This window comes from Lampetra fluviatilis, chromosome 5 (genome assembly GCF_964198595.1).
Source record: "Lampetra fluviatilis chromosome 5, kcLamFluv1.1, whole genome shotgun sequence".
Taxonomy (NCBI): domain Eukaryota; kingdom Metazoa; phylum Chordata; class Hyperoartia; order Petromyzontiformes; family Petromyzontidae; genus Lampetra; species Lampetra fluviatilis.
In genome coordinates this window covers 17,435,784-17,445,825 of record NC_136279.1, presented here as the reverse complement: position 1 = coordinate 17,445,825, position 10,042 = coordinate 17,435,784, and positions in this window count along the sequence as shown.

The following is a 10,042-nucleotide window of genomic DNA, read 5'->3' as shown; positions in this document are numbered from 1 at the left end:
CCAGCGTGCCGATTGACTGACTGGTGAACTCGTCCCACTGGGGGTGGACTTGCCCGTCAGTTTCAATTTTCTGCACCCCCCCCGGAGATGGAGCCGGCGATCCCCAGATTGCAAGGCCGTTCCGCTAACCATTGCACCGCGGCAGTGTTCGTATACACGAACGGCAGATACGAATTGCACGTGATGTGCTGCACCTGGATTCCTCGCCTGGGGGGAGAGTGGGCCACCAGCAGACGGTCGGAGCTGCACTTGCCTGAGCGCATCCAGCCCGCGGCACAGACGGGCAGCACAGCAACGTTAGATACGTTTCATCGGTAAAGCGGTGGCCCGCACTGACAACTCCAGTCAACCACACAGGCCCAAGCACCCACACCGACACCTCCATCAAGCGCAGACACCACGAAAAAAAGACAATCATCCGCCGTATAGTCTCAACAGACTGTTGTGGCAAGTGCTGTTAGCGAGCACACATGGCGGCCGGCACGGCACGGCACACCTCAAACAGCGACACTGACGCTATCCTGATTACAGCTGCTCTGACACACCGGACACATTAAAATACACGCAGTGACACACCGCACACTCCCCCACACCAGACACCCACAATGACATATCAGACACCGGTCCACCACTTGCGCTCCATACCGCACACAACACAAAGATCCCCCGTGTAGCCTCAACACATTGTTGTGGCAAGTGGTGTTAGCGAGCACCTATGAAGGCCGGAACGGCACACGAGGGTGGCCAGCACCACGCCCGACCGCCTTTGCCTCCTCAGTGGCGATGTTTACACACCGCACCAGGTACGCATTTGAGGCTGAGTCTACCTAGGGGAAGCCCATGACCGGTTCGGATAATCACTGCTGTTAAACTAAAAACTAAACTCTATTTTACCAGGTAAAGCCTACTGTGCTATATAGCTCTTTTTCAGAAGCGACCTGGTCACGATTGATAGCCCAACAGAAGTGACTTGTGTGGGAATGTATTGCAGCCAAATGATTTAAACGCATGTTTCTAAATACAGTGTGGAGGGAAAAAAACCCGGATGACCCAGAGACAAATCCACGCGACCACGGGGAGAGAGCGAGAGACGGAGAGACACGCAAACTCAAAATATACAGCAGGCGCCAGGGTCGGGATTGAACCCACAACCTCCCTGCTGCACACCGTGCGAGGTCGTGAGCATTTCGCCACACGTGGTGCCGTGTTGGTGGTCGTTAGCGGTGCCGCCGGGTTCGTAAGCGCAGGGCGCTAACCACTGCACCACCGCTCCCCCCCCCCACGCACAACAACACATGCCACACTGACGCAGCTATCCCCCCCCCCCACGCTAGGGCTGAACGATGTGGGGATAATATCTCATTGCGACTTTTCTGACAGGTATTGCGATTAAATTATTTAAAGTCAAGCTTCAGTTAAATATTCACTGTGTAATAGATTTCAAACATGTGACGGAGCATTACCACACGATACCATCAAACATATGAACTGCTCTATATATTATAATGCAAGGATGAGAACTTAAAATATATTAATTGCTTCCAACATGTATTTATTAAAATGTTTTAATTGAAATAGAACAATCAAACATATACCAATTGTTAAGTTAAATAAATAACGTTATCATAAATAAATACATAGAAATCCAATAATAAAGTAATAGGACTTTTAAAATCGCAAAAAAATCGCAGCCTTTGCGATTTGCCAATCGCATTTGTTTCAAACTGCGATTTCGATTTGAAATCGATGAATCGTTCAGCCCAACACCCCCACGCGCACGACACCATCACGCGGACGGTGCCCCAGAGGAGGAGGCCGAGAGCCACACACTCCACGCGGGATTCATTCACCAACTCATTCATTCGTTCAGTCCTTCAATCGTCTGGCGGCTCGATCTTAATGAGCCTCGCGGTGGGGGAGGGGGGGACCCGGGGCAGAGGAGGGGGGGGGGGTTGGAGGGGGGCTGCTTGTGATCAATGCGCGGTCGGCAATTAAGATGATTGATGGCGGGAGTTCGATTATTTCTCGGGGGTCGTGATTAATAACAGGCGATTGATGCGGGATCGACAGCGAACACGGCCTGGAGATTCATCACCGCCGTTAGGGGGGGGGGGGGTCCCTGTCGCCCATTAATTAATTAACGAGGGCAGTGGTGGGGGGGGGGGGCACCGGGGGTCTTGACCCCTGCCGCTCCCTGCCCCCTCTTCTCTGACGGCACGAACGTCGATTGCGTCATCACTCACTGCGTGACCTCTCGTAACACGCTCCCCCCCCCCAAAATCACCCCACCGACCATTCCACGTTAGCATGGCCGGAACCCCTTAATCCGAGCCACGAGACGGGATTCGCTTGAGTGCAGGGGATCATCTGTCCGCTGCTGGATGAACAGAAGCCCAAGCCTGTCGCCATCTCTCAGGCGCACGCGAGCCGATCTCACGTCCCTCGGTCTCCGCGTGGCGTGGACGACCCAAACGCACCCTCAGCAGGTTTGCTGACGCAGCGGTTCGCGCGCTGTGCAATTGAAACCGAGCGGCGCGAGTTCGATTCCCGGCCACGGCTGACATCGCTGGCGACAGCATCGACTGCCGGGACGACCTTGCCGAGAGAGAGAGTGCGGACGAGGCGAGAGCAGAGAGGGGGAGATGCGGGAGGCAGCGGGGGGAGAGAGTGGGGGGAGTGGTTGGATAGAGCCGAGTGCTGGGAGAGTGGAGAGAGCGTGGGAAAGTGGAGCGAGGGCTGGGAGAGAGTGGGGGAGTGCTTGGATAGAGCGGAGAGAGAGAGCTGGGAGAGAGTGGGGGAGTGCTTGGATAGAGCGGAGAGAGAGAACTGGGAGAGAGTGGGGGATCGGTTGGATAGAGCGGAGAGAGAGAGAGAGAACTGGGATAGAGTGGGAGAGATAAGAGAGACCATGGAGAAGGCGGAGAAAGTGGGGAGAGAGTGGAGCGATTTGAGAGCAGAGAGGAGGACGAAGAGAGCAAGACGGAGGGAGGAAGGGGAGAGGGAGCGCACAGAGGAGAGGGGACGGGGGCAGAGTTCAGCAGCAGCAGCAGCAACAGGGAGAGCGAGACACGCGGATTGCACCTCGCACGCAGAGGCAGAGGCGGCACGGCGGAGACATCACGGGGGCATCACGGGGGCATCACGGGGTCACCACAGGCAGCACTACAGGGGCATCACAGGCAGCACTACAGGGGCATCACGGGCAGCACTACAGGGGCATCACAGGCAGCACTACAGGGGCATCACAGGCAGCACTACAGGGGCAGCACAGGCAGCACTACAGGGGCATCACGGGCAGCACTACAGGGGCATCACAGGCAGCACTACAGGGGCATCACAGGCAGCACTACAGGGGCATCACGGGCAGCACTACAGGGGCATCACAGGCAGCACTACAGGGGCATCACAGGCAGCACTACAGGGGCATCACGGGCAGCACTACAGGGGCATCACAGGCAGCACTACAGGGGCATCACAGGCAGCACTACAGGGGCATCACGGGCAGCACTACAGGGGCATCACAGGCAGCACTACAGGGGCATCACAGGCAGCACTACAGGGGCATCACGGGCAGCACTACAGGGGCATCACAGGCAGCACTACAGGGGCATCACAGGCAGCACTACAGGGGCATCACGGGCAGCACTACAGGGGCATCACAGGCAGCACTACAGGGGCATCACAGGCAGCACTACAGGGGCATCACGGGCAGCACTACAGGGGCATCACAGGCAGCACTACAGGGGCATCACAGGCAGCACTACAGGGGCATCACAGGCAGCACTACAGGGGCATCACGGGCAGCACTACAGGGGCATCACAGGCAGCACTACAGGGGCATCACGGGCAGCACTACAGGGGCATCACAGGCAGCACTACAGGGGCATCACAGGCAGCACTACAGGGGCATCACGGGGGCATCACGGGGCATCACAGGCAGCACTACAGGGGCATCACAGGCAGCACTACAGGGGCATCACAGGCAGCACTACAGGGGCATCACGGGGGCATCACGGGGCATCACAGGCAGCACTACAGGGGCATCACAGGCAGCACTACAGGGGCATCACAGGCAGCACTACAGGGGCATCACGGGCAGCACTACAGGGGCATCACAGGCAGCACTACAGGGGCATCACAGGCAGCACTACAGGGGCATCACAGGCAGCACTACAGGGGCATCACAGGCAGCACTACAGGGGCATCACAGGCAGCACTACAGGGGCATCACAGGCAGCACTACAGGGGCATCACAGGCAGCACTACAGGGGCATCACAGGCAGCACTACAGGGGCATCACAGGCAGCACTACAGGGGCATCACAGGCAGCACTACAGGGGCATCACAGGCAGCACTACAGGGCATCACAGGCAGCACTACAGGGGCATCACAGGCAGCACTACAGGGGCATCACAGGCAGCACTACAGGGGCATCACAGGCAGCACTACAGGGCATCACAGGCAGCACTACAGGGGCATCACAGGCAGCACTACAGGGGCATCACAGGCAGCACTACAGGGGCATCACAGGCAGCACTACAGAGGCATCACAGGCAGCACTACAGGGGCATCACAGGCAGCACTACAGGGGCATCACAGGCAGCACTACAGGGGCATCACAGGCAGCACTACAGAGGCATCACAGGCAGCACTACAGGGGCATCACGGGGGCATCACGGAGGCATCACGGACGGGCAGCACCGCGGGATTTCAAAATCAATCTACGCGCGGCTGCAGAGCGACCGCTCGGGGTAAGGCGGAGAGAGGCGGCCTAAAACGAGGTGGGGGGGTGGTGAAGCCTCGATAATAATCTGTCTACATTGGCCTTTAAATGAGCGACAGTTCAGTTTCTTCAGCTGTCAGACAACTACCGGTGCTGCCGGGAGGGAGACGTGGGCCTGTGGGAGAGGTGTCACTTCGCGTGCCACCGTACCCCTGACTGACTGCAGCTATCGCGCAGCTCAGCAAAATCAGTGGCCACGTTACGCAACTGAATTCTTTAATGCAGCCGGTGGTGGACTGTCAAGTCGGCTTGGATTAAATATCGGCCGTTCTATAGGATTTTGGGGCGGGGGGGGGTGCGTCAAGCGAACGTATGCAGGGGGGGGGGGGTGTACAAAGTCCGCGTGCGTACAGGGAGGGCTCAAGCTTTGACCGATTTTTGCGTTCCTACTAAATAACTAAATGGATGGCCCCTGACCGCACTCCGAGGTCAAGGATCTATTCCTGGGGTGATCGCGTCTTTTGCCCAATGTGCAGCCCCCAGGCTTTAGAAGAAGAAACAAAAAAACGCGTTGCCTTTGCTAATAATGTATGCGCACAAAGACAAAGATCCCCCATATAGCCTTGACAGACTGTTGGGGCAAGTAAGTGCTGTTCGCGAGCACATGTGAAGGCCGAAACGGCACCCGAGGGGGGTGAGTGGTTAACACCACGCCGGGCCGCCGTCGTATCCCTCGTGGCGATGTTCATACAGCACACCAGGTGCTCATTTGAAGCTGAGTCGACCTGTGGGAGGCCCAGGATCGGTACAGATATTCGCCACTGATGTTGGCCGTGAGCGGGAATCGAACTCGGGTCGTCGGGTTCGTATGTACACAACAAGCACAAGAGTTTACACAAAGCCGTCCTCAGGTGAAGAACAGACGCTGTCTTCCCGACAGACCTGTTCTTCACCTGAGGACGGCTGCTTGCGTTGTGGCCGAAACGTCGTGAGATTTATTTTATTATGTTTTATTTTTATTATTTTATTATTTCCCTTCTACGTGACTTTACCGAAAGAACCAAGAAGATGAATCCCTGCAGTCACGAAAGCTTTAAATCGAAATTTCATCATCCTGTCAAGATGTACGCAGCGCCTTTGCCAAGGCGCTTCGCGGAAATTCTAAAATTGTACGGAGGATGATGATGATTTGAAGTGAATAATTTGGTTATTTTAAGTGGCGGTGTAGGTTTCGATGACCGTAGAACCAAGGGGCTTTGATAAGGAAGGATTGTGATAGGCCTGGTTGTAGCTAGGGACGGGGGGGGGACAGACAGCTCGGAGGCTGAAAAGTAATGAGGCATCGTTGCGTTGGGAAGACAAAGGGAGAGTCGTTAGTATCACTCGACCATCTCGCTACATCTCCATCTCTTGGCTATAGCTCGACTCTCATCTCTTGAGGAGTTTGAACATTTAAAGCCCCCCCCCCATCACCACCACAACCCCTCCCCGTTCATTTTCCCAAATTCATAATTTCAAATTAGGACCCCCCCCCTAAGGGGAGTTTTAAATATGGGAGGGGGATATTTGGCTGATTTGGAGGAGTGGGGAGAATTAGGTAGATTTTCATCAGCGTAGAGCGCCTTGTGACACTTGCAGATTTGGGAATGTTTTTGAGATAAGGGAAAGACTGTAAGATCGGTGAGATCTTCGATGGGTGGACCGGCAGGCTTTAGACAGCTGAAAGAAAATGTTGAGATCTCTGGGGGGGGGGGGGGGGGGGAAGAAAGAAATCCAAACGACCTCCAAAAGGAAGCGAAAGTTACGGGACATCGGAGTCACGCGGGCACTGAAATAAACGACGCAGCAAAGCGAGCTGGGTGATGCGGGGAATCTGTGAGACCTGACGATGGCAAAAATGGAAAATAAAAAATTCGTGAAGAAGACGGGCAGACCAGACGGCACGTACCGGGCAGGGTGTCACTGCGTGACGGATCCGCGATGGGAGCCGCTCAATTCCATCGATATCCTCCTTCACCTCCTGCTCCTCCTCGTGCCAATTTCGCTCTCACGCTCCCCGCCGGCTCGCGGAGACTCCCTCCCGTCCTCCGCTGGTCGCCACGCTGAGCCGGCGAGGTTCACAATGGCCAGAACGTGACCCTATGTCGCGGGGTGGGAGCGGCGAGGGGGGGGGGGCGAAGGAGGGCAATGACCCCCTCTGTGTGTAAGGGATCTCGCTGAGCGATAGGGTCACGCGCGCTACCAATTATCGCCCTGCTTGCAATTAACGACGAGTGGGCGGGGAAAGGGTCTCGTGCCGGGGGGGGGGGAGGTTAATAGCCACGTGGGAAGGGGTGTTCGGGGGGGGGCGTTAATCGGAACGTGTGTGGGGGAAGACGGAGGAGGAGTTTAAACAACAACAACACAAAATCAGGGTTTAAATTTAGCCGGAGATGTCTGGGGCTGAGCTCCGAAAAATAATCCCTCCCCACGGATTGGACCCAAGTTTTTAACTTCTATAATATTTTAAATGTTTTCCAGGAAAGCCAAACCGAGTCGTATGACTTTTGTTCAGGAAGGCCCCGCTTACATTGCGGTTTTAAATAAAGATATATTTTGGCAAATGTTTTTAAAATTGTTATTTTTTTCACTAGGTAAGGCCCACTGAGCTATTTAGCTATTTTTTTCAAAAGCGACCTGGCCACAAATGATAGCTCAACGAAAGCGACTCACCGTGTGAAAAATTATAGCAGCCAAACACTCGAAACGCGTGATATTGATTCTAAATGTGGAGGGAAACCCGCTTAGGACCCGGAAAAAAAATATCCATGCGAACCACGGGAAGAAAGGGAGAGATATGTAAACTTCAAATATATAGGCGTCAGAGGTTGAACCCACGACCTCCTGTAGTCCAGGCGAGGCAGTTAACATCTCGCCACGGCGGCGCTCCTTGATGATGAGTGTTGTTTATTATTCGGCGAGAGGAGGCACCGCCCTATCCCCGTACAGATGGACACAGACGGCGATTAATCGGCAACTTTGCTCTACAGCCTCCTCCTGGCAAGCCCGAGTTGTTATGACACCTCCCTCGACGCCCACCCACGGGGAACGGGGAGATTCACAACACCATATGTGCAGCGATCCACCAAACCTTGCTGCTGCCTTACTAGATACAGCAAATCTGGCTGTGACTGTCCCACCTGATGACGGAGACTTGTGTTGCCTCCGAAACGTCGTGATTTTTATTACTTTATTTTTTATCAATTTTAATTTAAATTTTTACCTACGTGACTTTACCGACAAAACTAAGAGTATGAATTCTTGCTGCTGCCTTCACACACGCGCACTGCCGATGGGCTCGAGGCAACAGACACGTGGCAGCATCAGCATCAGAGCCACCACTGCGCCGACACCGCGAACCGCACTTCCCGCACGCAGCCACGAGGGGACGGTAGTGGCCAGAGTCCCGGGGTCCCTCTCGCCGTCCACAAGGAGGGGGGCAGCGGGGTGGTGATAGGGGGGGGGGCCCGGGTTGGTCCCCTCGTTGCGCGGGGAGCAGAGTGGTCCTGGGTCGTCGCCCACGTGGTCGCGGACTCCAGGTCCTCGCGACATCCACCACGTGGTCGTCACAAATACGATTTAAAGCTTTCGTGACTGCAGGGATTCATCTTCTTGGTTCTTTCGGTAAAGTCACGTAGAAGGGAAATAATAAAATGACGCTGTCTTTCCGACAGACCTGTTCTTCACCTGAGGACGGCTGCTTGCGTTGTAGCCGAAACGTCGTGAGAATTGTATTTAATTATGTTATATTTTTATTATTTTATTATTTCCCTTCTTCGTGACTTTACCGAAAGAACCGAGAAGACGTGCAGCAATGCGAGCTGCTCCGTCCGCGGGGGAATAAGACGGCGAGTCGCCGTCACGCACGCTGCACGCGTCCGATGATTGCTAAACGCGTCCTACGCCAATTAAAATCGAAAGTGCTGCCAAAGGTAAGACCGGACGCACACGTACACCCCCCCCCCACCCCCACAATGGAACCTATGAAGAACGTAATCAACCAGGTAGGGTGTTGACCGTTATGTTATCTGACTCTCTGTTGTATTACATTACATTTCTAAGTATACTAGATTTGTGTTTCTATTTAATTTATACCTGATGATGATTGCTTGTGTTGCAATCGAAACATCGTATGCTAGTATTTCATTTAATTTATTATTTTATATTTATACGTGACTTTACCGAAAGAACCAAAGAATAACTATGAATTCCGGTTCAGTGATTCTGCACTTGCTCTATTACTATAGTACTATACCGCCTTCAACTTTTATGAACGACTGAGTGTTTAAGGTTAGCGATTTGTCGTATTATCTGGCTATATAGCAAATGACAAAATAAAATTACTTTACTATGCAAGTAAAAAAATTGTGTTTAAAAATGTACGTGTTTTTTTTAAATTCAGGGGCTCCTTTATAACATGTGCTACAGGCCCCGCACTATCTTAACCCGGCACTGGTGTTCACTCTAAATGTCCTCACTGCAAGAACGCGGCATCCGCAAAAAAGAAAAGAGGGGGGGGGGGGGGGTTGAGAACCGATTGCCGTGTGATAATTAAGGAGGCGCGGCTGTTTTTGTTAATTAATTAATCTCCAATTACAGGACGTCCCGAGGGACGCGACTTTGACGCGGCGACACCGTTGGCGGTGACATTGCCTGTCACCGTACCTCCCCCGGGCCCCCGTTCTCGTTGGGGGAGACAAAGGCGGATGGGGGTGGCCGGGTGGGGTGGGGTGGGTGGGGTGGACGTGGTGGAGGGGCTCGGGCCAGGGTTTCCAGAGCCCCCGAAGGGGCTGAGATCTAAAGCGGCTCAGCCACTGTGACTTCATTGTGTCAGCGTCTCACGCGAGTGTGTCAGAGGGCACGTGGAGTCACCGATTCCACACACACACACACGCACACACACTTAAAACACACGTGACAATAACGCCATCCACTCAACAAAGACCCCCCCCCCCCGTGTAGCCTTAACAGACTGTAGGGGCAAGTGCTGTTAGCGAGCGCCTATGAAGGCCGGCACGGCACACGAGGGGGGTGGGTGGGCAGCATCACGCCCGGTCGCCTTTGTCTCCCCAGTGGCGATATTTACACACCGCACCAGGTACTCATTGAGGCTGAGTCTACCTAGGGGAGGCCCGGAACCAGGTACAGATAATCGTCGCTGGCGTTGTCCGTGAGTGGTAATCAAACTCGGGTCGCCGGGTACGTCTCGCAGCACGCCAACTGCTACGCCGCGCGCACTAACGCCATCCATTCAACACACACACTCACACACACCCACCC